This window comes from Hirundo rustica, chromosome 27 (assembly GCF_015227805.2).
Source record: "Hirundo rustica isolate bHirRus1 chromosome 27, bHirRus1.pri.v3, whole genome shotgun sequence".
NCBI classification, from domain to species: domain Eukaryota; kingdom Metazoa; phylum Chordata; class Aves; order Passeriformes; family Hirundinidae; genus Hirundo; species Hirundo rustica.
This window is the reverse complement of record NC_053476.1, coordinates 1965665-1990546: the sequence shown is the minus strand read 5'-3', so window position 1 is coordinate 1990546 and position 24882 is coordinate 1965665. Positions and strand designations below refer to the sequence as shown.

The following is a 24882-nucleotide window of genomic DNA, read 5'->3' as shown; positions in this document are numbered from 1 at the left end:
TGCTGCCTGTCACATGTAATGCAACATGTAATGTCAACACTTCATGCCTTCCTTTTACCCCTCTCTTCCAGCTTTGATTTGTATTATCTCAGGAAGCCAGAAGCTCCCTGAGGTGACAGAAGGAACAGAATGCAACGTTGCAGCAACTGCCTAAGTCCTTCACCCCACTGGAAGTGTTCTGGTACCAGCACTCCAGGCTGTCCTCCTGAGGCTCTGAGTGGCTGCAAAGCACGGATCAGAGAGCTGGGATCTCATCACAGTATTTTAGTGATTATGTAGGACCTACCAAGAGCACTGAGAGTTTTTCAGCATAAGGACCCACATGGAGGGGGCTGTCCATGGGGGTCACACATTGAGTAAAGAGGAATTGGAGATGATTTGAATGCTGGCAACAGAGACCAGTGCTTGGGTCTCACTAGGAGCAGGTGAAGCTTTGGTTTCAGGACATAGGAAGAGCCAATCCCTAAAGGCTTTGAGAATGGACATGCTGCTGGCCAAGACAGGGACAATGAGAGGCGTCGGTAATGCCTCAGTGATGATATATTTAAGAAGAAAATCAAAACAAAATCACACAGTTTTTCTCCCCGTAGGGAAGAGGAGGACATGAGAACATGTGAAGGAAAACAACATGGCAACACCAGGATCAGTGGAGGAGGAGGAGGAGCTGCTCCAGGTGCCAGAGTTGAGATTCTTCTGCAGGCTGTGGTGAGACCATGGTGAAGCAGCTCTGCCCCTGCAGCCCATGGGGATCCATGGGGATGCTGAGATCCACCCACAGCCCATGAGGGAGGTGTCCATGCCAGAGCAGGTGGATGCCTGGAGGAGGCTGTGATCCAGTGGAAGACCCTTGAGAGAGGAGGCCCCTGCTTCCAGGCCAGAGCAGCCTGTCCTTGGAGGGATGCACCCCGTGGAAAGAGCGATCCACACTGCAGCAGTTTTGGGAGGACTGTCTGCCCATGGCAGGGACTCATGTTGCAGCAAGTACTGTAGATCTGCTGCTTGTGAGAGTGGACCCACAACAGAGAAGTTCATGGGGGACTGTCTCCTGTGGCAGGGACCCCTCAGCTTCACAGGGGAAGGACTTTTCTCCAGGAGCAGTGGAAGAAAAGCTCAGTGATGAACTGACCAAAAAACCCCTATGCCATCACAACACTGTTGGTGGGAAAGAGGGAGGGTCTGAGGGGAAAAAAGGTGTTTTAAGGGCTTATTTTACTTCTCATTATCCTCCTCTGATTCTGTGAGTAATAAAGTGACTTTGCAACTTTTTGAGCCTCTTTTGCCCTTAAAGTGTTTTCTCCTGGTTCTTAATTCACTCATATACACTTCGTTAATTTTTTTTCCCTCTCCGCTGCCAAGCTGTAGCAGGGGAGGGTGAGCAAGCGACTCTTGTGGGTGCCTGGCATTGGGCCAGTGTCAAAACTATGACACTTGCACAATTTCACTGTGCTTGATACCAATTCCAACTAGTGAAATATCTGAGAACTGAATATAACAACAGCAGCTGGGCCCTGTCAGTGCTAAAGGAGGTATGAGGTACATATCTATCCCTGTGTGCTGGCAATAGAACACGGGAGAAGGAAGAGATGAAGTTGCAGGCTGTTCCCAGGCACTGTTATTTTCTATCTCCACTGCCATTTTGGATTGATGGTCTAATTGCCATAGACTGTAGAGTAGCAGGGGATGTCTTCATCAGCTCCAAGGGAAAGGGCACAAAGTAAAATTCACTGCAGGTACTCCCATCCTCGTCTTCCTCTCTCTTTTTCCCTGAGCAGACAGGAATAGTTCCTACAGCAGGGGGTATCAGGGGCAGCCACTAAGATGCAGTGGAGATCCTGTAGGTTGTCCACCAGCCTCTCCTGTGGAAGGAGAGAGGGCAACATGTCCCCATTAGACTGGTCTGGGAGATTTAAAAAAAAAAAAAAAAAAGAAGTGAGAGAAGGAAATAGCAACCTGAAGCCCTGTCATGTGCCTAAACAATGGAAGTCTTGGGCATGCAGGTGAGAAGCACATGAGTGGTGCCCCTTTCCTGACAACTTTGCCATAAACAAATCTACAGGCATGAAACAAGTTCACATCACCTGCCCACAGGGAATGCTGCCAGCTCTTAATCTGAGCATTGTGCCTGTGCTGATGTCTTTCTTGCCTGAAGTTCTTGAACCTCTCATCTTGACACTTACAGAAGTTTGCATAAAAGAAAGCACGTGTAATGCACTAGGAAATGAAAAGGCAGCAGTGCAGGAAAACAAGACACAGCCCTAGCATTAGCTGGGATAATTTGCATTTGAGATGAGCTGGTCATAAAATAATCACTTCAACAAAGGTGTCTCTGGGCCTGAGGCAGGGCAGGACTGCTATAAAAGGCAGCCCAAGTCTCTGCTCTCTCATCCACTTCTCTCACCTCCTTCTCCTCAGGAATCAGGTGAGTGTGAAACCTCTTCTCCTCCTCCTGCTCCTGCTGTTTCAAGAGCAGCTCTTTCCTGGCTGTAGGTCTCAGCTGAGAGGGGCTGTCTTAGCACAGGGCTGGGAGCTGCTTGTGCTGGGAGAGGGCAGGGGAGAGAAGGTCTTGTGCAGACAGAGAGAGGCTGGGACTTGGCTGAGGTGGCTCCTGGGCTTTGAGCTGGGCAGTGCAGTGTGGGCCAGGAGGTGCCTTTAGGTGTGGAGCTGCTTCTCATGTGTCTCCACTTTCTGCTTCTCTCTCCTGTCTGTGCCAGGTGCACCTGTGACCCAAAGCCATGTCCAGCTGCCAGCCCTGCAACCCTTGCTGCCAGCCCTGTGGCCCCACCCCGCTGGCCAACAGCTGCAATGAGTGCTGTGTCAGGCAGTGCCAGGACTCCCACGTTGTCATTGAACCCTCGCCTGTGCTGGTGACCCTGCCCGGCCCCATCCTCAGCTCCTTCCCACAGAACACCGCCGTGGGATCCTCCACCTCTGCTGCTGTTGGCAACATCCTCAGCTGTGGCGGAGTGCCCATCAACTCTGGAGGCTTTGACCTCTCCTGCATCACCAACTGCTATGGTGGCAACAGATGTCGCCCCTGCTAAATCTGCTGGCAACATCCTTGGGCAAGAACCTCCACAATCTCAGGACCTGGTTCTGGGCAAGAGATAGAGCTTTGGGAGTTTCAAGCCATTGTACCCTTCTTCTCCTCTCTCCTTTTGCTCTTTCTTTTGCTTTCCATGTCTCTTCAAGCCAGTCTAGTGGAGACCTGTTGCCCTCCTCTCCCTCTGCAGGCCAAGCAGAGGGACACCCCTACTGCATCTTAGTGGCTGCTCCTGGTGTCCTCTCTGAGCCACACTGAGTATTTTTTTCCTCTACACTCAATAAAGCTGTTTTGCATCCATGTATGGGTCTCTGAGTCCTCCTTCGTTCTGTAACAACTCTTCCAGTCTGCTCAGGGAAAACAGCTGGAGAAAGCAAATGGTGGGATTCCCTCTAGTGGATTTTCCTTTGTGCCTTTTCCCTTGGAGCTGACAAAGTCATCCCTGGCTTCTTGGCAGTCAGAGGCCATCAGGGAGACTGGCTCTAAAGGGTGGCAGGAATGGGGAAAGGAAAAACAATTCCTGGGACTACCCCACAACCTCGTCTCTTCCTTCTCCTCCACCCCCTTACCTGGTCTAGGCTCCATGGCATGCAAATAGAAACACAGGCAGATGAAATGCACTCCCTCAGCACAGGCCGGCCAAGCTGCTGTCCAAACATGCTGGGCTGAGACAATTCATAAGCTGGGATTGGCATCCTCCATACTCAGGGTACGCAGTGGTAAATTACTTTTGGTTGAGTTTATGCAAATAACTTATGGCATCACTAAAGCTTTGCATTTCTTCCACTTACGGATAGATGTTACCTGAACACTGTCTTCCCTTCTGACCAAACCAGTGCCCAAGAGTATCAGTAAAGGATGATGGACCCTGGTGAACAAATGGTTTGGCAGAGACAGCCCACACACAGATCATGGAGTCATAGAATGGTTTGAGTTAGAATGGATCATATAGATCATCTAATCCCACCCAGGTGCCTTTATCTAGATCAGGATGTTCCAAGCCCCATAAGTGAGAGACTGGAAGGATTGCTGGCTTGAAATATTTCACATGATTTTTCGTGGAGGAAGAGGCAGCTTGGGCTCTGCCCTGGTGAGGCAATATCCTTCTCCATACATACCATTCCCTGGACCTGCATCCCAACCTTTCAGAGGCTGTGAATCTCTGGAAAACCAGAGGCGATGCTCCACAGCCTACCTCTGCACCCCAATGTAGCCCCAGAGTGGCCAGTAACCTGAGACACAAGGTAAGCACGTCTTGACCCTCCGTGTTCTTGGAATTTCTATAGGCTGAACACCATTGGAACCAGAAATGGTAGCTGTGTTTGTTCTTTTCTACTCCTTTTCTGTCTTTCTCTCTTTACCCTTCTTCTTCTAATTCTCTTCTTAGAATTTTGGATAACTAAAATCAGATGGGCTTAGAGTTTGCTAAATTTAGTTGATTAAATTAATGTTTTGAGAACTATTTTCCATTGATTGGATGCTGCTTGAAACCTTTTGTCAAAGTTCTTTGATTTTCTAAAGTTGTCAGTAAAGGGTTTTTTTGTTTTTTGGACCTGTTGAAAATATCTTCTTGGTGTTTCTCCTTTGTGCCTAACTCAGAGTATATGAAAAACCAAAGCACTTTTGAGTATCACACTGAAAGAGAGTCTGGGGGTCTTACATTTTAATTGGCACAGTGAGCAAGGTGCTCTTGAGGAGATAAAGAGGTATTTTACACAGAGAGAACTGCTCCCTGCAGAATAAAGGGTAAATCAATTTTTGCTTGAAACTGATGTTACAGATATGTAATTCGATGGTTGGCTCTCTCAATTAAGAGATAAATTAGGTGCATGTTAAAGAAAATTTTATCGCTGTATAGTTATTATGATTATTGTTTAGATCTCCTCTGTTCTCCCCATAGTTCCCCATCTTCCCCAAGAGACAGCCTTAGTACTCAGGACACGTGGAGGGTGGGCATGTACCTTTGCCCTTGCATGAGGCATTTTGGGAGGAGGGAGGGCTTGTAACTAGGAGGTGCAGCATGACAACACCTGACCTCCAATCAAGCTGCAAGAAAGAAGCCTCCAACAATGAATGTCAAAAAGAGTCGACTGACAAACTTTGGGAGGGGCTAAGGTTGTCAGATGCAACACCAGGGATATAGAAAGCAGAGCAGCCATTCTGTAGGTGAGCTCGTGGCTGCCAGGGTTAACAGCTCCTAGTGTGCTGTCCTTTTTCCTTATTCAGTCCTTTGTTGTATTTTGTTAAGGTTTTTAATAACCCCTTGAAATTTTTGAAAGTGAATGTTGTTTCTCACACTGATATTCTCCAGCAAAAAGTCATAGAATCCTGGGTAAAAACTGATCTGACTTTGTGCCAGTTTTGTATTAGTTGATTTGTGATGAACAGGGAAAAGATCATCCATGGAAGAGATTATCTAAGCGAAGCTGCTAACATTTTCCTGTGTGACTTGACAAAATGAATTAGTGGCTAGTTTGAATACTGACAACCTGTTAAACCAATTAAAGAGCTGAATACGCCTCTGTGAGATTGACATCTTAAGATGAACAAACACAGGAAAAGTCTCTTTTTCTTCCGGCCTGGGAGCAGGTATAACAGCCTGGCCCGGCCTGTGCAGCTGGGCCGGGTGGGCCCTGCCATGAGGCCGGATCCCATCCCAGGGAGCCCACCGGGCCCTGTCCCCGCCAGGCTGGGCCCCAGGGCCTGCCAGGCAGGGAGAGGGGAGGCTGAGGGGCCCCAGCAGCTTTTAACATCTTGCCACCTGGCCGGTTTCCCCTCCCAGCACAGTCAGGCTAGCCCGCAGCTGGAATTGAACACAACAGGGGCCTGAGACCAGCCCTGTGGCCAGAGTGGTTGCTGCCATTCTGACCCAGGCCCCTGAGATCCTGGCACAGTATGGCCTGAACCTATCACTGTGACTGCTTTGGCCACCACTCAGCAGAAACCATCACAACCCTCCACAGGCCCAGGCAAGATATTAACTCTTTCACTGCACAGATGAAACTTGCAAAACATTGGTCCTCTCTCAAGTGACAGAAAAGGACAAAGTGAAGACACATAGAGAAACAACATGAGGACGCCAAGGTCAGTAAAGAAGGAGTCAAGTCTCAGCTGGGAGGAGAATGAGGAGATGCTAGAATATCTCTTTAATTCACGAAAAAACATGAAGGGATGGAGCATTCAAATTGTAAGCATCAGCAAAAGCATTCCTGCTAAAGCAAGTGAATGTTAAAGTAGCTGTGATCTCATGAGAAGTTTGAACAGAGAGAGGGAGATGAGAGTGATGAAGACCCTTTGCCCCCAGGGAAAGAAGATCTCTGTTCCCAGAGATGAAGATGATTTCAGGGATAGATGAAGAGAACCTTTGCTTTTGAACAGCTCATCCTTAAAATAGTACCCCATGAGTTGATACAGTCCATGAGTTGATACAGCCCATGAGTTGACACAGCCCATGAAAGCAGATGTGGGAAGGCTGCATGAGATGGGAGGGACTTCACAAATGCAGATTTCCGGGCAGCTGCTCTTTGTGGAAATTAAAGCCACAAGAGAACTCTTTCTTGTGGAGAATTCTTCCTGACATAGCAAGAGAGACTCCTTTCCCTAACTGAATTGAAGAAAGACTATTTTAGAGGTGGTGAACTGAGTGAAGGTTCCAGGTTTTGTCTCTGTATATTGTCAGTGATAAAGAAAAAAAAAAAAAAAGGTTGTGGGGGAAGGAAAAGTATTCTGTAAGTTTTATTCTGATTCTTTTTTTTTTCTTCTTCTAGTTCTGTTAATAACCTTTTCTTTATACTCTTTAAAGTTTTGAGCCTGCTTTTCTGTTCTCCTTATCCTATCTTGCAGCAGAAAAGGAGTAAATAATTCTACTGGGTGCATTAGCATTTAGCCAATATGAGACCCACTACAGACCTGTTGTCCACTGACAAAATTTCTAAAAGCTTATAGATTTTGTCTGACCTCATAAAGAGGGATGCGGGCTAAGAAAAATTGGCAAAATCTGCAGTTAGTTGCAGAGAAAACTTGAACTTTGGCAAAAGACAGAGGGAAAAACCTCAGCAAGGGAAAAGTTCTGGTGTCCATACTGGTGGAGGCTGAACTCAAAGAGAAATATGTTGTGGAGCAGCAACAGAAAGACCTGACTGAGTTGCAAATTCTCTTGGGGGCTGAAACAATAGGCCACCTTAGGGCAGACTGAGAATGGAATGCCCAGAAGAAGCTAGCCCAAAACCTGAAAAACCAGTTAAACAAGCCAAAGCTTTGGAGTTGCAAATTAACACTGCTGGGGGAGGTGTGGAGAATTAATTAGAGTTTTTTAGCCCTGAGGAAAAGGTGGACTGACTTGAACATGATGTCACAATCCTCAGCCCATGTGAGTTTAATGCAGCAAAACCAAACCCTCCCTGCACCCTTAACTCCATCCACCTGTAAAAACTGAGAAGGCAGAGGGGGAGACAGGACTTCACTCCCCAGAGAAGGGGTTTGAGTTAGCAAAGCCAACCTTCCTTCACTTCCATTCACCCCAAGATCTGCCCACATGCAAAGACAAATTGATTTATCAGGAGGCAGACTACACAGTAATATTATCTCATTCTGCAACAGAACAGGTTAAGTTACAAGGGAAAATTTGTAATTGTCCCAAAGAAAATGGAACAGAAAAGGTTTTGAAAATTTCACTGATGCGGTAGTCTTGGTTTAAGATAGTTTAAAGAGCTGGGCACTCTAAAATGAGTAATCTTCCACTAATTCTAACCAATCCCTTTCCACCAATAAAGAACAAAATATGAGTAGACATAAGTGAAAAAATACCACTTTACTAATGAACAGAACAGGCAAAAAATATTGGCAAAAAATAAATTACTGCTAGATACAAAATTACTGAACCTCACAAAACCCATGGGAACAAAGAGAGACATGAAATTCCAGAAATATTCTTCCTAAGGTGGCTGCATGACTTCAGGGACAAGGGGAAGATGGCATCACATTCTTTCCTTCCAAGATGGCAGGTGACCATGTGGTTCTAGAAAAAAATGGACAAGATAATGGTAAACACTACCGAGAAAGGCAAGAGCCTGTAGAGCAGTTCTAGTGGCCGATGAAGACTTACCAGCACAGCTGGGGTTTGCACTCCTGCTGCTTCCTCCTGCCATTCATGGGGCTGTCCTGGTGCTGCTGCTGTGCTCTGCACTGTGCCTGTGGTGAAGAGGAAAGGACAGGTCTGTCCACATCAGCACAGGGTGGTCCAGCCCCAGGAACTTGCTTACTTTTCTGCTGCTGGCAGTTTTTGAAGTTCATTTCAAAACAGTTGCTAATTGTGAAATTCAGTCTTTACAAGTGGCTATAGTCATAAATCCAAAGCAACTGTTTTCAAAGCCAAGATCCCAACTTCACCAAAAGCTGTCATGAAAGAGAAAGTCTCTGTTCCTGTATTTTTCTTTCCTGGAGTTGGGGCTATTCCACCTTGACCAGCTTGCTGGAGCATGGCTGCCTGCAGTGACAGGCAGCACCCTGGATTCACCTCCAGGCAGCTAAAAACTGCTACCTGTAATGTCTGTGAGACAAGAGAACAAAAACAAAGACAACCCAAAAATGAAGAAGCCTCTGCCCAAGCAAGACTAAGAGCCCAGCCAGGCAGTAGCCCATGGAGGTGCTTGGTTCACAGGAATGGGGACTGCAACTGTGTTGCCTGAATACGGCAGATATTGATGTCAACTTGTGATTCACCTCAGCCTCGCATGTCTGGAAGGCAGCCAGGCCTTGCCACGTAATGAAGGAGTGTATGGGGTGAATATCTCATCTGTCTTTGACCATCTGTGCTGACCACAGACTGCAGACCAGGTGATGGAGAGGAGGAGAAGGCAGAGGTGAGGTTGTGGGCTGTCCCCATGACTTTGTACCCCATCTCTATTGCTGCAACCTTTCAAAGCCTGGGTCCCCCTGAAGACCATTCTCGGTGGGGTAGCCAAGGAAGATTTTGACAGCCCTGAAAGAAAAGGCATAAAGTAAAATTCACTGCAGGGAGTCCCAACACTTCCTTTCTCCAACTTTTTCCTTGAGTTGACTGGAAGAGTTGCCATGGAAAGAAGGAAGATTCGGAGGCCATGGCTTGATTGCAAAACAACTTTATTGAGTGTAAAGAAGAAAAAGAGGTGCCTCACAGAGAGCACCTGGAAGACCCACTAAGATGCAATGGAGTTCCTGCAGGGTGTCCATTTGCCCACCCTAAAGAGGGAGGAAGAGGAAGGCCAACAGGTTCTCCTGCGTTGGTCTGGGGAAACACAGGTAGCAAAAGAAAGAGATAATGAGGAGAGAGAAGAAAAAGCAGACAGTGGCTTGAAACTCTAATTACAATGTCCCAAAGCTCTATCTCCTGGCCAGAGCCATGTTCTGATGTCTTGGAGGTTCTTGCCCAAAGATTTTGCCAGCAGATTTAGCAAGGACGACATCTGTTGCCACCATAGCAGTTGGTGATGCAGGAGATGTCAAAGCCCCCAGAGCTGATGGGCACTCCGCCACAGCTGAGGATGTTGCCAACGGCAGCAGAGGTGGAGGATCCCACGGCGGTGTTCTGTGGGAAGGAGCTGAGAATGGGGCCGGGCAGGGTCACCAGCACAGCAGGCGGCTCAATGACAACGTGGGAGCTCTGGCACTGCCTGACACAGCACTCATTGCAGCTGTTGGCCAGCGGGCAGGGGCCGCAGGGCTGGCAGCAGGGGTCACAGGGCTTGCAGCAGGACATGGCTTTGGGTCACAGGTGCACCTGGAGCAGAGAGCAGGGAGAAGAAGAAAGTGAGGACACATGAGAATCAGCACTGCACCCAAACTCCCTGCAGCGAACGCAATCCTGGCCCACACTGCACTGCCCAGCTCAGAGCCCAGGAGCCACCTCAGCCAAGTCCCAGCCTCTCTCTGTCTGCACAAGACCTTCTCTCCCCTGCCCTCTCCCAGCACAAGCAGCTCCCAGCCCTGTGCTAAGACAGCCCCTCTCAGCTGAGACCTACAGCCAGGAGAGAGCTGCTCTTGAAACAGAAGGCAGAGGAGGAGAAGAGGCTTCACACTCACCTGATTCCTGAGGAGAAGGAGGTGAGAGAAGTGGATGAGAGAGCAGAGACTTGGGCTGCCTTTTATAGCAGTCCTTCACTGCCTCACGCCTAGTAGAACTTTTGTGGAAGTGATAATTTTGTGACCAGCTCATGTCAAATGCCAACCATCCAAGCTAATAATGGGGCTGTATCCTGGTTTCCTGCATTGCTCCCTTTTCATTTCCTGGCTTCCGCCATATGCTTTGCTATATGAAAGGCTGATTCTGTAATTGCTGTAATGAGAAGGTCAGTGATTTCTGAGGCAGAAAACATCAGCACAGGCAGAATGCTCTGATCAAGGGCTGGTGGTATCCCTTGTGGGCAAGTAATGTTCACCTGGGTCATTTCTGATTGGATTGTTTATGGCAAAGTTGTCAGGAAATGGGCACCGCTCCTATGCTTCTTGCTCACATGCCTAAGAACTGCAATGTAAGTGCACGTGACAGAGCTTTCAATGTCCTTTCCATCTTCCACTCTGCTCCTTCTTACTTCCTGTTCTCTATGTGTCCCCAGGCCAGTCTAGAGGGAATGTGTTGCCCTCTCTCCCTCAGCATGAAAGGCAGATGGACACCCTGCAGGAGCTCCGCTGCATCTTAGTGGCTGCTCCTGCTTCCCTCTGTGAGCCACCTCCTTTTCTTCCGTAGACTCATTAATGTTGTGCATCCGAACCTGTTCCTCAAAGTTGTCCTTCGTTCTGTGGCACCACTTCCACGTCTGCTCAGTGAATAAAGGTAGAGAAGCTGTGGCTGGGAGTCCCTGAGTGGATTTTATTTTGTGTCCTTTCCTTTGCAGCTAATGAAGACATCCCTGACTACTCTGTAGTCAATGGCCATCAGGGAGATCCTGGATGCAAAGAGTGGCAGCGGTGACTATGAGAAAGAGTCTTCACTGTGGGGCTACCAGCCCCCAACCTCATCCCTTCCTGCTTCTTCTCTCCATTACCTGCTCCATGAGCAGCACACATGGTCAAAGACATGACACCCTTATGACATCTGTACCTCCTACAGTCCTTCAGTAGCTGGCAGGGCCCAGCTGCTGTCTAGACATGCACAGCTGAGGTGATTCACCAGTTGGGATCAGTGTCTGCCACAATCTGGTGTGCAGAGAAAAGCAATGTAATTTGTCAATTGCTTCTCTAAATGTTAACATCTAACACAGCTACAACCTCCCTGAAAAAAATAATAGCACAGAACAAATTTCTTATGCCTGGGAGCGCGCAAAGTTACCTATAGGATGGGTTTTGCTGTGTGGCTGACAGGTCTACTCATGTTCTGGCCAATATTTCTGGAGAACCCTCTGCTAATGGTAGATTAACTATTTGACCAAGAAGTTTTGAAACATGAAAATGTTCAGTTTATCAGTTGACAGCGAATAGTGGTGCCTGAGTTACCCTATATAGTGAGAGTGAAGTGGTTACTGCTGTCTTTTGAACACCTGGAGTCAGGGTTGCTCTGAACCATCACACTAGGGGAATCATGTGTGCTCTAATTAAAGATATAAAGTACACGTCACAAGCATTAACAGCCCTAAGTACAGAAATGACACAAGTCAGAGAAGCTGCCCTTGAAAATCGAGCAGCAATTGACTACTTAGTGTTGAGACGTAATCAGGGATGTGAAGAATTTAAAGGGATGTGTTGCTTGATTCTTTCCAATAACCCCAACTAATATAAAAGAAAGAAACAAGACGCAAGTGCTATAGAGACAGTAGGACTAGATTTCTCTTGGCTGTTTTCATTCCTCAGCTTTGGATGGTTAGGATGGTTAAAACAATCTGTTGTACTTATTGTGATGTGGTACTCATGACCTTAATCGCTTGTTTAATTCAGTGCTTACTGCTATGGAGACAAGGCCAATATAATTACTGGATATGGCACTTCAAAAAATTATATTCAAGTCTCAAAGAGGGGGGATTTGCTACTGGAGAAGTTCTATTTCATCAAGAATTCTTTGCAACAGTGGGGGAAGATGCTGGAAAATTCTTTTGACTTTAGCACACAGTGTATGATCCCTATATTCATGGTTAATGCTTAGTTTTGTAGCAGACAGTGCTTTGTACAAATACGAGAGATTAATGTGGCCTAATGCTTCCTTATTTACTTATATCAGTGGTTAATATGTATTAGCCAGTAACTTAGTTTTGAGTACAAGCTTTGTGTGTTGGAGTGAAGAAAAATGGAGCAATATTTTATGACCTGAGCACATATTTGAGATACTCCCAAAAAGAAAAGATTCATCAGAAGATCTGGAACCATATCCAAACAAGTCCATGGACATAATTAACATATGTGCATGTATTCAAAAAGTGGTGAATATGTATTAGTTTTTGGAATACAACCTGGTCTCTTAGGTTTCTAGGCATGCTAGGAGACATCCCTCTGCATCCAGCTCTGCTAATAAAGTAACGCCAGCTGTCTGAAGCAGGAAATTGGTTGGACAATGGGGCTTTGAGCAGCCTGGTCTGGTGGAAGGTGTCCCTGCCCATGGCAGCGGGGTGGGACAAGATTGCCCAGCCTGAACCATTTGATGACTCTGTGATCTGTGGGCTGCCTATGGCAGACCCTGTCTTCACCAGGGTCCATCTTCCTTTGTCTGTCTTGCACTCCCCTTGGGCACAGGTTTGGTCAAAGGCTTCAATCAGGAAGGCATTGATGGACAGATTACATCTGTCCATATTGGGAGAAATGTGAATTAATAGTGAAGCCCAAAGTCTTGTGCACAAAGTCTACCTAAAGTAATTTACTACTGCATATCCTGAGTATGACTGATATCAACCCTAACTTTTGAAATATCTCAGCACTGTGTCTTACGACAGGGCTGGGCACTGCATGAGCTGAGGGCTCCTGTGAGATGTGTACCTCATCTGCCTGTGCAGCCTGTGGACCCTAGACTGGATAATGGAGAGGAGGAGAAGGTAAGATGAGGTTATGGCTGTTTCTATGCATTGCTATTTCCCAACAAGGACAAAAAGGTTAAAACTGAAAGATTTTGAGAGCAGGATGATAGATTTGTGCAAAATGACCTTGTAGGTGGGGAGGCTGAGAATATCCATGTGAGAAACCTCACAAATTTACTGCTATTATCCTGTCTCTCTTTTGAAACATAATATAAAAGCTATCAGAACCTTAGGAGGGATCTGTCACAGACAATCTTGAAATTCCTGCTGGGAGAGTGAGAGATGAAAAAACTCAAAGGTCATAAAAGCACAACATTTTGATAAACTGGAGGTGCTTGAGACCTCTAGGGCGAGTGGGACAGTCAGTGGTGCTCTAGGATTGTACTGACCCTAATGGTGCCACTGTTCCCATTTTATGTGTCTCTGCAGCCTGGCAGCTCCTTGTGATCTGTCAGTTAATAAGGTATTGAAATAAATCTACTCTTTACATTTCAGCTGTAGTTTGATGACGTGGTTGTATCAATTTACACACCAACCCATTCCTGTGAGCCTTTAGAGCTTCACTGTTCCTGATGGTCACTGACTGTGCGGTATCCAGTCCAAGGGGAAAGAGAACAAAGTAAAATTCACTACAGGGACTCCCACCTTTTATCCAGAGCAGACTGGAAGACTTTCCATGGAAAGAAAGAGAACTTGGAGGACAAGACTTGGATGCAAAACAACTTTATTGAGTTGAAAGAAGAAAAGGAGGTGGCTCACAGAGAGCACCAGGAGCAGCAACTAAGATGCAGTGGAGCTCCTGCAGAGGAGCTCATGTGCCTGCCCTGCAGAGGAAGGTAGGGTAACATGTCCCCACAAGGATGGTCTGGGGGGACACAGACAGCAAACAGAGGATAAAGAAAAGCAGAAGGGAATAATAGCTTTAAGCTGTAAATACAAAGTCCCAAATCTCTATATCCTGCCCAGAAGCAGGTTCAGAGATCTTGGAGGTTCATGCCCAAGGACATTGTGAGCAGATTTATTTAGCAGGGACGACATCTGTTGCCACCATAGCAGTTGGTGATGCAGGAGATGTCAAAGCCCCCAGAGCTGATGGGCACTCCGCCACAGCTGAGGATGTTGCCAACAGCAGCAGAGGTGGAGGATCCCACGGCGGTGTTCTGTGGGAAGGAGCTGAGGATGGGGCCGGGCAGGGTCACCAGCACAGCAGGCGGCTCAATGACAACGTGGGAGCTCTGGCACTGCCTGACACAGCACTCATTGCAGCTGTTGGCCAGCGGGCAGGGGCCACAGGGCTGGCAGCAGGGGTCACAGGGCTTGCAGCAGGACATGGCTCGGAGTCACAGGTGCACCTGGAATAGACAGCAGGGAGAATTAGCAAGTAAGGACACGTGAGATTCAGCACTGAACCCAAACTCCCTGGAACCATGACAACTTCTGGCCCGCATTGCACTGCCCAGCTCAGAGCCCAGGAGCCACCTCAGCCAAGTCCCAGCCTCTCTCTGTCTGCACAAGACCTTCTCTCCCCTGCCCTCTCCCAGCACAAGCAGCTCCCAGCCCTGTGCTAAGACAGCCTCTCTCAGCTGAGACCTACAGCCAGGAAAGAGCTGCTCTTGAAACAGAAGGCAGAGGAGGAGAAGAGGCTTCACACTCACCTGATTCCTGAGGAGAAGGAGGTGAGAGAAGTGGATGAGAGAGCAGAGACTTGGGCTGCCTTTTATAGCAGTCCAGCCCTGCCTCAGGCCCAGAAGTGCCTTAGTGGAAGTGATAATTTTGTGACCAGCTCATGTCACAATGTGAACCATCCCAGCTAATGGTAGGGCTGTGTCATGGTTTCCTGCACTTCTGCCTTTTCATTTCCTGGCTAATTCTGTGTGCTTTCCTACATGAAGGGTCATTTCTATAAGTGCTGGGATGAGAGATTCAAGGATTTCCTGGGCAAAAACAGGGCTGGGTGCATTTAGAATGCTCAGAACATCATCTGGCCACATCCTTTGTGGACAAATGTGTTCACCTGTGTCATTCCTGTGGGTTTGTTTTTGTCCCAGTGGGCTCCAGAGAGAAAAAGAAGTCCTGTTAACAGCATCAATCCAGCATGTGAGATGTCAGTCCTGTCTTCAGTATCCATCCATCTGTGCCGGTCCAGTCCATTGGATGTCCTAGGTTCTGTGTGCAGTGCCCAGATTTGGAGGGATACCTTTTCATGGATCGGTTTCTCTGCCCCAAAGATATGTTTCTGGCTTTCTATGCAAAGGAGTTCTCATACACAGTCTGTTCTTTTGGACCTTTCTGGAAATGGGTTAGAAGCTTCAGGGGTCTTTTGTGACCTTGATCCACCCCTAGAGCCCATGTGTGCTTTGGGACCTCATTTGTGTCCCTGTGCTGTCCCATGCTGTGCTTCTCTTCAATAACTACAGCAAGGTGGTTTGTTCCACAAAAGTGGTGTCCCACCCCTATATGTCCCCTTCTCCAGCCATATCACGTTTTTTTTTTTTTTTTTTTTTCTCACAGCATCTTCAGGAACTCCTAAAGGCACAACTGGGCTCAAAAGAACTGCTCAGGCACACAATGCCACACGGATCATGTTTGGCTCCCCCCATCCTCTTTCTGCCCAGATTTCATGGCACAGGCACCATCTGTGTCCATCTCACTGAGCACTGGTGTTAGGGGCATAGAAGAAGAGGGGCTTGTGTGTGTCTAAAACCCACAGCTTGATGACTGTGGAGCCACCTGAGAGTTCTTGGTAAGAAGACACTGTGAGAACAAATGGGATGTGGCTGGAAAAGGGGCCATGTGGAGGTAGCACAGCACTTTTCTGGGACAAATGTCCTTGTTCCACCTGGATACTCCAATAGCCAAATCAATGTTTGATCCAAGACGGGTGATCTGCCTTTCTTGCTCTCATTTAATGTCTCTCTCTTGTTTCTCTTTCCTTGTACCATGTATATTGACAGTTGTCTTTGTTTAAAAGACAGGTGTCTGCCAAGGAAGGCAGGAACCTTCATGGAATGGAAAATATGACACCCTTCCCTCCAAATTATTATTATGACTTTGAAATTATGGGGCTTTCAGGCAAAGATATAGGAAAAGGAATAACAGTTCTTTACCAGAATATATATTACAAGGAGAACAAAGAACAACAGCAGCAACAACAAACAGACCCAGACACCCAGTCACAGCCTCCTCCCGGCTGCAGGCGCTTTCCCCTTTGGTGCAGTTCTGGTCACAGCCAGCAGGGGCGCTGGTGGCTCCCGGCCGGGCAGGGTGGGTGTGCTGATTCCCCCGAGCCTGCAGGGGGCGCTGTGGCACGAGCTCAGTCGCGTCTCCCTCATGCGGCAATGGCGGCTCAGGCGATAGAGGAGAGGGGAGGTGGCTCCCTTTGCAAAACTCTTGGGAGCAGCTGGCCTCAGTGCCACTAAGGGTGACAAAATGTGCTGTAGCAGACCCAATCATTGTGTCAGGATTAAATCCCAATGGAGGTGCACTCTAGCCCCTAAAGCACAGAGTATGGGCCTGATGGAATGGATGTGCTTGAGTGAGAACTTCTCGTGATTTTGTATTTGCAGGCAACATCATTGTACATACATGCACCCGAATATTTGTGTTTCTAACTTTGTTGACATTATGAGGTGTGATTTTAGTTATTCATCTCCGCTTATATCTTACCAATTGTTATGATTTAATGATACACTGACTTAAGACCAGCCGGCAATTCCTACTGAATGAATCTCACTTGCATGTGAAAAATGCTATTGGAGGAAGCTTGGGAAAATGGAGAGAAAATTTTGATTACCATTCATCCTGATGCAGAATAATCCACTGGGGGATGAAGCACCCAAAGAAAGACAGGGAACAGCATTGGCGGGACATTTTATTTGGATGGCTACCAAGAGCAACTGAAGTTCTTAATAAAATGTTGCACCCTGTGATGGTCCTTCTGATGTTAACCTTTTTGACTTTTATTTTCATAACCAGATTATATATTAAAGTGTGGGGGATTTTAAAGACATTACACCCCCAATTCTGAGATAGCTTATATAGCTTTTCCCCTCTCTCTCTCTCTTTCTCTCTTTCTCTCTTTCTCCTTTTTCAGTCCAAATCCATATTGATATTTGAGCCACAGGTGGTGCAGAAGCCTAGATGATGAGGTGTCTCAAACACCAATAACCAGATAACCATGGAGTCAACCAAGGACTGTTGGTAAGAAGGCACTGTGAGAAAAAACAGGCTGTGGCTGGACTAGGTGCTGTACAGAGGTAGGCAGCCCATTTTTGCAACAAAAATCCTTGCTCTCTCTCCTGGAGACAGGCACAACCCAGTATGGGGCAAACACAGGAATCAAGTCCCAAAGTGAGTGTGGACTGTCAACCAAAAGTTGACCCAGCAGCAGTGAGCACTGGTTTGATCAAAGGCCTCATCAGGGAAGAGCTAGGTAGACAGATTACATATATCTGTACATGCAAGAAATGTTTCAAATTTATCATAAGCAATAGGACATTTGCACAAATTCAGATGAAAGTCATTGACCACTGCATTAGCTTGAGTATGCCTGGTAGCAGACTTGTGAATTATGTCAGTCCTGCATGTCTGGAGAGCAGCTGAGTCCTGCCTGTGCTGAGAGAGTATATCTCGTCTACCTGTGCTTCTGTGTGCAGGCCATGGACTTTGGCCAGGTAATGGAGAGGAGGAGTAGGAAGAGGTCAGGTTGTATAGGTTGTCCCCAGACATTGTTGTTTCCCTTCACAACTGTTGCCAAACTTTGGAGCCATGGTCTTTCTGATGACCTTTCTCTTTTGTCAGCCTCAAGGGACTGGAACCCTATTCTTCCTCCACCATTTTCCCTAGGCAATATGGAATATTACCAGACAATGAAGGATGACTCAGAGGCCGTGGCTTGGATGCAAAAGTACTTTATTGAGTCAAAAGACAAGGACATGGCTCACAGAGAGCACCAGGAGAAGCCCCTACAAGGCAGTGGAGCTCCTGCAGGGTGTCCATCTGCCTGCCCTAAAGAGGAAGGGAGGGCAACAGGTCCCACTGGGCTGGCACACGGACAGCACAGAAAGAAGATGCAATAGGAGTAGAAAGAAACGTCATGCTAAAGCTGTAAATAGAAGGTCCAGAAGCTCTATCTCCTGCCCAGAATCATGTTCTGCCCAGAACCATGTTCTGAGGTCTTGGAGGTTAATGCCTGAGGACATTGCCAGCAGCATCTCTAGCAGGGACGACATCTGTTGCCACCATAGCAGTTGGTGATGCAGGAGATGTCAAAGCCCCCAGAGCTGATGGGCACTCCGCCACAGCTGAGGATGTTGCCAACGGCAGCAGAGGTGGAGGATCCCACGGCGGTGTTCTGTGGGGAGGAGCTGAGGATGGGGCCGGGCAGGGTCACCAGCACAGCAGGCGGCTCAATGATGACGTGGGAGCTCTGGCACTGCCTGACACAGCACTCATTGCAGCTGCTGGCCAGCGGGCAGGGGCCACAGGGCTGGCAGCAGGGGTCACAGGGCTTGCAGCAGGACATGGCTTTGGGTCACAGGTGCACCTGGCACAGAGAGCAGGGAGAAACAGAAAGTGAAGTCACATGAGAAGCAGCACTGCACCCAAACTCCCTGGAACCACGACAACTTCTGGCCCACATTGCACTGCCCGGCTCAAAGTCCAGGAGCCACCTCAGCCGAGTCCCAGTCTCTCTCTGTCTGCACAAGACCTTCTCTCCCCTGCCCTCTCCCAGCACAAGCAGCTCCCAGCCCTGTGCTAAGATAGCCCCTCACAGCTGAGACCTACAGCCAGGAAAGAACTGCTCTTGAAACAGTAGGAGCAGAAGGAGAGGGAGAAGGAGAAGGAGAAGGAGAAGGAGAAGGAGAAGGAGAAGGAGAAGGAGAAGGAGAAGGAGAAGGAGAAGGAGAAGGAGAAGGAGAAGGAGAAGGAGAAGGAGAAGGAGAAGGAGAAGGGGGTTCACATTCACCTGATTCCTGAGGAGGAGGTGAGAGAAGTGGATGAGAGAGCAGAGACTTGGGCTGCCTTTTATAGCAGTCCAGCCCTGCCTCAGGCCCAGAGGTACCTTAGTGGAAGTGATAATTTTGTGACCAGCTCATGTCACAATGTGAACCATCCCATTTAATGGTAGAGGCTGTGTCCTGGTTTCCTGCACTTCTGCCTTTTCATTTCCTGGCTAATTCTGTGTGCTTTCCTACATGAAGGGTCATTTCTATAAGTGCTGGGATGAGAGATTCAAGGATTTCCTGGGCAAAAACAGGGCTGGGTGCATTTAGAATGCTCAGAACATCATCTGGCCACATCCTTTGTGGACAAATGTGTTCACCTGTGTCATTCCTGTGGGTTTGTTTTTGTCCCAGTGGGCTCCAGAGAGAAAAAGAAGTCCTGTTAACAGCATCAATCCAGCATGTGAGATGTCAGTCCTGTCTTCAGTATCCATCCGTCTGTGCCGGTCCATTCCATTGGATGTCCTAGGTTCTGTGTGCAGTGCCCAGATTTGGAGGGATACCTTTTCATGGATCGGTTTCTCTGCCCCAAAGATATGTTTCTGGCTTTCTATGCAAAGGAGTTCTCATACACAGTCTGTTCTTTTGGACCTTTCTGGAAATGGGTTAGAAGCTTCAGGGGTCTTTGGTGACCTTGATCCACCCCTAGAGCCCATGTGTGCTTTGAGACCTCATTTGTGTCCCTGTGCTGTCCCATGCTGTGCTTCTCTTCAGGAACTACAGCAAGGTGGTTTGTTCCACAAAAGTGGTGTCCCACCCCTATATGTCCCCTTCTCCAGCCATATCATGGTGTTTTTTTTGTTTTTTTTTTTTCTCACAGCATCTTCAGGAACTCCTAAAGGCACAACTGGGCTCAAAAGAACTGCTCAGGCACACAATGCCACACGGATCATGTTTGGCTCCCCCCATCCTCTTTCTGCCCAGATTTCATGGCACAGGCACCATCTGTGTCCATCTCACTGAGCACTGGTGTTAGGGGCGTAGAAGAAGAGGGGCTTGTGTGTGTCTAAAACCCACAGCTTGATGACTGTTGAGCCACCTGAGAGTTCTTGGTAAGAAGACACTGTGAGAACAAATGGGATGTGGCTGGAAAAGGGGCCATGTGGAGGTAGCACAGCACTTTTCCGGGACAAATGTCCTTGTTCCACCTGGATACTCCAATAGCCAAATCAATGTTTGATCCAAGACGGGTGATCTGCCTTTCTTGCTCTCATTTAAGGTCTCTCTCTTGTTTCTCTTTCCTTGTACCATGTATATTGACAGTTGTCTTTGTTTAAAAGACAGGTGTCTGCCAAGGAAGGCAGGAACCTTCATGGAATGGAAAATATGACACCCTTCCCTCCAAATTATTATTATGACTTTGAAATTATGGGGCTTTCAGGCAAAGATATAGGAAAAGGAATAACAGTTCTTTACCAGAATATATATTACAAGGCGAACAAAGAACAACAGCAGCAACAACAAACAGACCCAGACACCCAGTCACAGCCTCCTCCCGGCTGCAGGCGCTTTCCCCTTTGGTGCAGTTCTGGTCACAGCCAGCAGGGGCGCTGGTGGCTCCCGGCCGGGCAGGGTGGGTGTGCTGATTCCCCCGAGCCTGCAGGGGGCGCTGTGGCACGAGCTCAGTCGCGTCTCCCTCATGCGGCAATGGCGGCTCAGGCGATAGAGGAGAGGGGAGGTGGCTCCCTTTGCAAAACTCTTGGGAGCAGCTGGCCTCAGTGCCACTAAGGGTGACAAAATGTGCTGTAGCAGACCCAATCATTGTGTCAGGATTAAATCCCAATGGAGGTGCACTCTAGCCCCTAAAGCACAGAGTATGGGCCTGATGGAATGGATGTGCTTGAGTGAGAACTTCTCGTGATTTTGTATTTGCAGGCAACATCATTGTACATACATGCACCCGAATATTTGTGTTTCTAACTTTGTTGACATTATGAGGTGTGATTTTAGTTATTCATCTCCGCTTATATCTTACCAATTGTTATGATTTAATGATACACTGACTTAAGACCAGCAGGCAATTCCTACTGAATGAATCTCACTTGCATGTGAAAAATGCTATTGAAGGAAGCTTGGGAAAATGGAGAGAAAATTTTGATTACCATTCATCCTGATGCAGAATAATCCACTGGGGGATGAAGCACCCAAAGAAAGACAGGGAACAGCATTGGTGGGACATTTTATTTGGATGGCCACCAAGAGCAACTGAAGTTCTTAATAAAATGTTGCACCCTGTGATGGTCCTTCTGATGTTAACCTTTTTGACTTTTATTTTCATAACCAGATTGTATATTAAAGTGTGGGGGATTTTAAAGACATTAAACCCCCAATTCTGAGATAGCTTATGTAGCTTTTCCTCTCTCTCTCTCTCTCTCACTCTCTTTCTCTCTTTCTCCTTTTTCAGTCCAAATCCATATTGATATTTGAGCCACAGGTGGTGCAGAAGCCTAGATGATGAGGTGTCTCAAACACCAATATCCAGATAACCATGGAGTCAACCAAGGACTGTTGGTAAGAAGGCACTGTGAGAAAAAACAGGCTGTGGCTGGACTAGGGGCTGTACAGAGGTAGGCAGCCCATTTTTGCAACAAAAATCCTTGCTCTCTCTCCTGGAGACAGGCACAACCCAGTATGGGGCAAACACAGGAATCAAGTCCCAAAGTGAGTGTGGACTGTCAACCAAAAGTTGACCCAGCAGCAGTGAGCACTGGTTTGATCAAAGGCCTCATCAGGGAAGAGCTAGGTAGACAGATTACATATATCTGTACATGCAAGAAATGTTACAAATTTATCATAAAGCAATAGGACATTTGCACAAATTCAGATGAAAGTCATTGACCACTGCATTAGCTTGAGTATGCCTGGTAGCAGACTTGTGAATTATGTCAGTCCTGCATGTCTGGAGAGCAGCTGAGTCCTGCCTGTGCTGAGAGAGTATATCTCGTCTACCTGTGCTTCTGTGTGCAGGCCATGGACTTTGGCCAGGTAATGGAGAGGAGGAGTAGGAAGAGGTCAGGTTGTATAGGTTGTCCCCAGACATTGTTGTTTCCCTTCACAAGTGTTGCCAAACTTTGGAGCCATGGTCTTTCTGATGACCTTTCTCTTTTGTCAGCCTCAAGGGACTGGAACCCTATTCTTCCTCCACCATTTTCCCTAGGCAATATGGAATATTACCAGAAAATGAAGGATAACTCAGAGGCCGTGGCTTGGATGCAAAAGTACTTTATTGAGTCAAAAGACAAGGACATGGCTCACAGAGAGCACCAGGAGAAGCCCCTACAAGGCAGTGGAGCTCCTGCAGGGTGTCCATCTGCCTGCCCTAAAGAGGAAGGGAGGGCAACAGGTCCCACTGGGCTGGCACACGGACAGCACAGAAAGAAGATGCAATAGGAGTAGAAAGAAACGTCATGCTAAAGCTGTAAATAGAAGGTCCAGAAGCTCTATCTCCTGCCCAGAATCATGTTCTGCCCAGAACCATGTTCTGAGGTCTTGGAGGTTAATGCCTGAGGACATTGCCAGCAGCATCTCTAGCAGGGACGACATCTGTTGCCACCATAGCAGTTGGTGATGCAGGAGATGTCAAAGCCCCCAGAGCTGATGGGCACTCCGCCACAGCTGAGGATGTTGCCAACGGCAGCAGAGGTGGAGGATCCCACGGCGGTGTTCTGTGGGGAGGAGCTGAGGATGGGGCCGGGCAGGGTCACCAGCACAGCAGGCGGCTCAATGATGACGTGGGAGCTCTGGCACTGCCTGACACAGCACTCATTGCAGCTGCTGGCCAGCGGGCAGGGGCCACAGGGCTGGCAGCAGGGGTCACAGGGCTTGCAGCAGGACATGGCTTTGGGTCACAGGTGCACCTGGAGTAGAGAGCAGGGAGAAGCAGAAAGTGAAGTCACATGAGAAGCAGCACTGCACCCAAACTCCCTGGAACCACGACAACTTCTGGCCCACATTGCACTGCCCGGCTCAAAGTCCAGGAGCCACCTCAGCCAAGTCCCAGCCTCTCTCTGTCTGCACAAGACCTTCTCTCCCCTGCCCTCTCCCAGCACAAGCAGCTCCCAGCCCTGTGCTAAGATAGCCCCTCACAGCTGAGACCTACAGCCAGGAAAGTGCTGCTCTTGAAACAGCAGGAGAAAGAGAAGAGGCTTCACACTCACCTGATTCCTGAGGAGAGGAGGTGAGAGAAGTGGATGAGAGAGCAGAGACTTGGGCTGCCTTTTATAGCAGTCCTGCCCTGCCTCAGGCCCAGAGGTACCTTAGTGGAAGTGATAATTTTGTGACCAGCTCATGTCACAATGTGAACCATCCCATCTAATGGTAGAGGCTGTGTCATGGTTTCCTGCACTTCTGCCTTTTCATTTCCTGGCTAATTCTGTGTGCTTTCCTACATGAAGGGTCATTTCTATAAGTGCTGGGATGAGAGATTCAAGGATTTCCTGGGCAAAAACAGGGCTGGGTGCATTTAGAATGCTTCAGAACATCATCTGGCCACATCCTTTGTGGACAAATGTGTTCACCTGTGTCATTCCTGTGGGTTTGTTTTTGTCCCAGTGGGCTCCAGAGAGAAAAAGAAGTCCTGTTAACAGCATCAATCCAGCATGTGAGATGTCAGTCCTGTCTTCAGTATCCATCCGTCTGTGCCGGTCCAGTCCATTGGATGTCCTAGGTTCTGTGTGCAGTGCCCAGATTTGGAGGGATACCTTTTCATGGATCGGTTTCTCTGCCCCAAAGATATGTTTCTGGCTTTCTATGCAAAGGAGTTCTCATACACAGTCTGTTCTTTTGTACCTTTCTGGAAACGGGTTAGAAGCTTCAGGGGTCTTTTGTGACCTTGATCCACCCCTAGAGCCCATGTTTGCTTTGAGACCTCATTTGTGTCCCTGTGCTGTCCCATGCTGTGCTTCTCTTCAGGAACTACAGCAAGGTGGTTTGTTCCACAAAAGTGGTGTCCCATCCCTATATGTCCCCTTCTCCAGCCATATCATGTTTTTGTTTTTTTTTGGTTTTTTTTTTTTTTTTTTTTTTTTTTTTTTTTTTTTTTTCTCACAGCATCTTCAGGAACTCCTAAAGGCACAACTGGGCTCAAAAGAACTGCTCAGGCACACAATGCCACACGGATCATGTTTGGCTCCCCGCATCCTCTTTCTGCCCAGATTTCATGGCACAGGCACCATCTGTGTCCATCTCACTGAGCACTGGTGTTAGGGGCGTAGAAGAAGAGGGGCTTGTGTGTGTCTAAAACCCACAGCTTGATGACTGTTGAGCCACCTGAGAGTTCTTGGTAAGAAGACACTGTGAGAACAAATGGGATGTGGCTGGAAAAGGGGCCATGTGGAGGTAGCACAGCACTTTTCGGGGACAAATGTCCTTGTTCCACCTGGATACTCCAATAGCCAAATCAATGTTCGATCCAAGACGGGTGATCTGCCTTTCTTGCTCTCATTTAAGGTCTCTCTCTTGTTTCTCTTTCCTTGTACCATGTATATTGACAGTTGTCTTTGTTTAAAAGACAGGTGTCTGCCAAGGAAGGCAGGAACCTTCATGGAATGGAAAATATGACACCCTTCCCTCCAAATTATTATTATGACTTTGAAATTATGGGGCCTTTCAGGCAAAGATATAGGAAAAGGAATAACAGTTCTTTACCAGAATATATATTACAAGGCGAACAAAGAACAACAGCAGCAACAACAAACAGACCCAGACACCCAGTCACAGCCTCCTCCCGGCTGCAGGCGCTTTCCCCTTTGGTGCAGTTCCGGTCACAGCCAGCAGGGGCGCTGGTGGCTCCCGGCCAGGCAGGGTGGGTGTGTTGATTCCCCCGAGCCTGCAGGGGGCGCTGTGGCACGAGCTCAGTCGCGTC

The 24882-nt window shown here is 47.8% G+C and overlaps 5 pseudogenes; 1 reads left to right on the top strand and 4 right to left on the bottom strand.

Moving 5' to 3' along the window:
• The first annotated feature begins 2286 nt into the window (after nucleotides 1–2286).
• Nucleotides 2287–3209, top strand: LOC120763806 (feather keratin Cos1-1/Cos1-3/Cos2-1-like; annotated as a pseudogene).
• A 6258-nt stretch (nucleotides 3210–9467) lies between these two features.
• LOC120763836 (feather keratin Cos1-1/Cos1-3/Cos2-1-like) lies at nucleotides 9468–10232 on the bottom strand (annotated as a pseudogene).
• Nucleotides 10233–14036: 3804 nt separating this feature from the next.
• Nucleotides 14037–14802, bottom strand: LOC120763842 (feather keratin Cos1-1/Cos1-3/Cos2-1-like; annotated as a pseudogene).
• A 3427-nt stretch (nucleotides 14803–18229) lies between these two features.
• On the bottom strand, nucleotides 18230–19112 carry LOC120763851 (feather keratin Cos2-2-like; annotated as a pseudogene).
• Nucleotides 19113–22546: 3434 nt separating this feature from the next.
• Nucleotides 22547–23308, bottom strand: LOC120763853 (feather keratin Cos2-2-like; annotated as a pseudogene).
• Between the last annotated feature and the right edge of the window lie 1574 nt (nucleotides 23309–24882).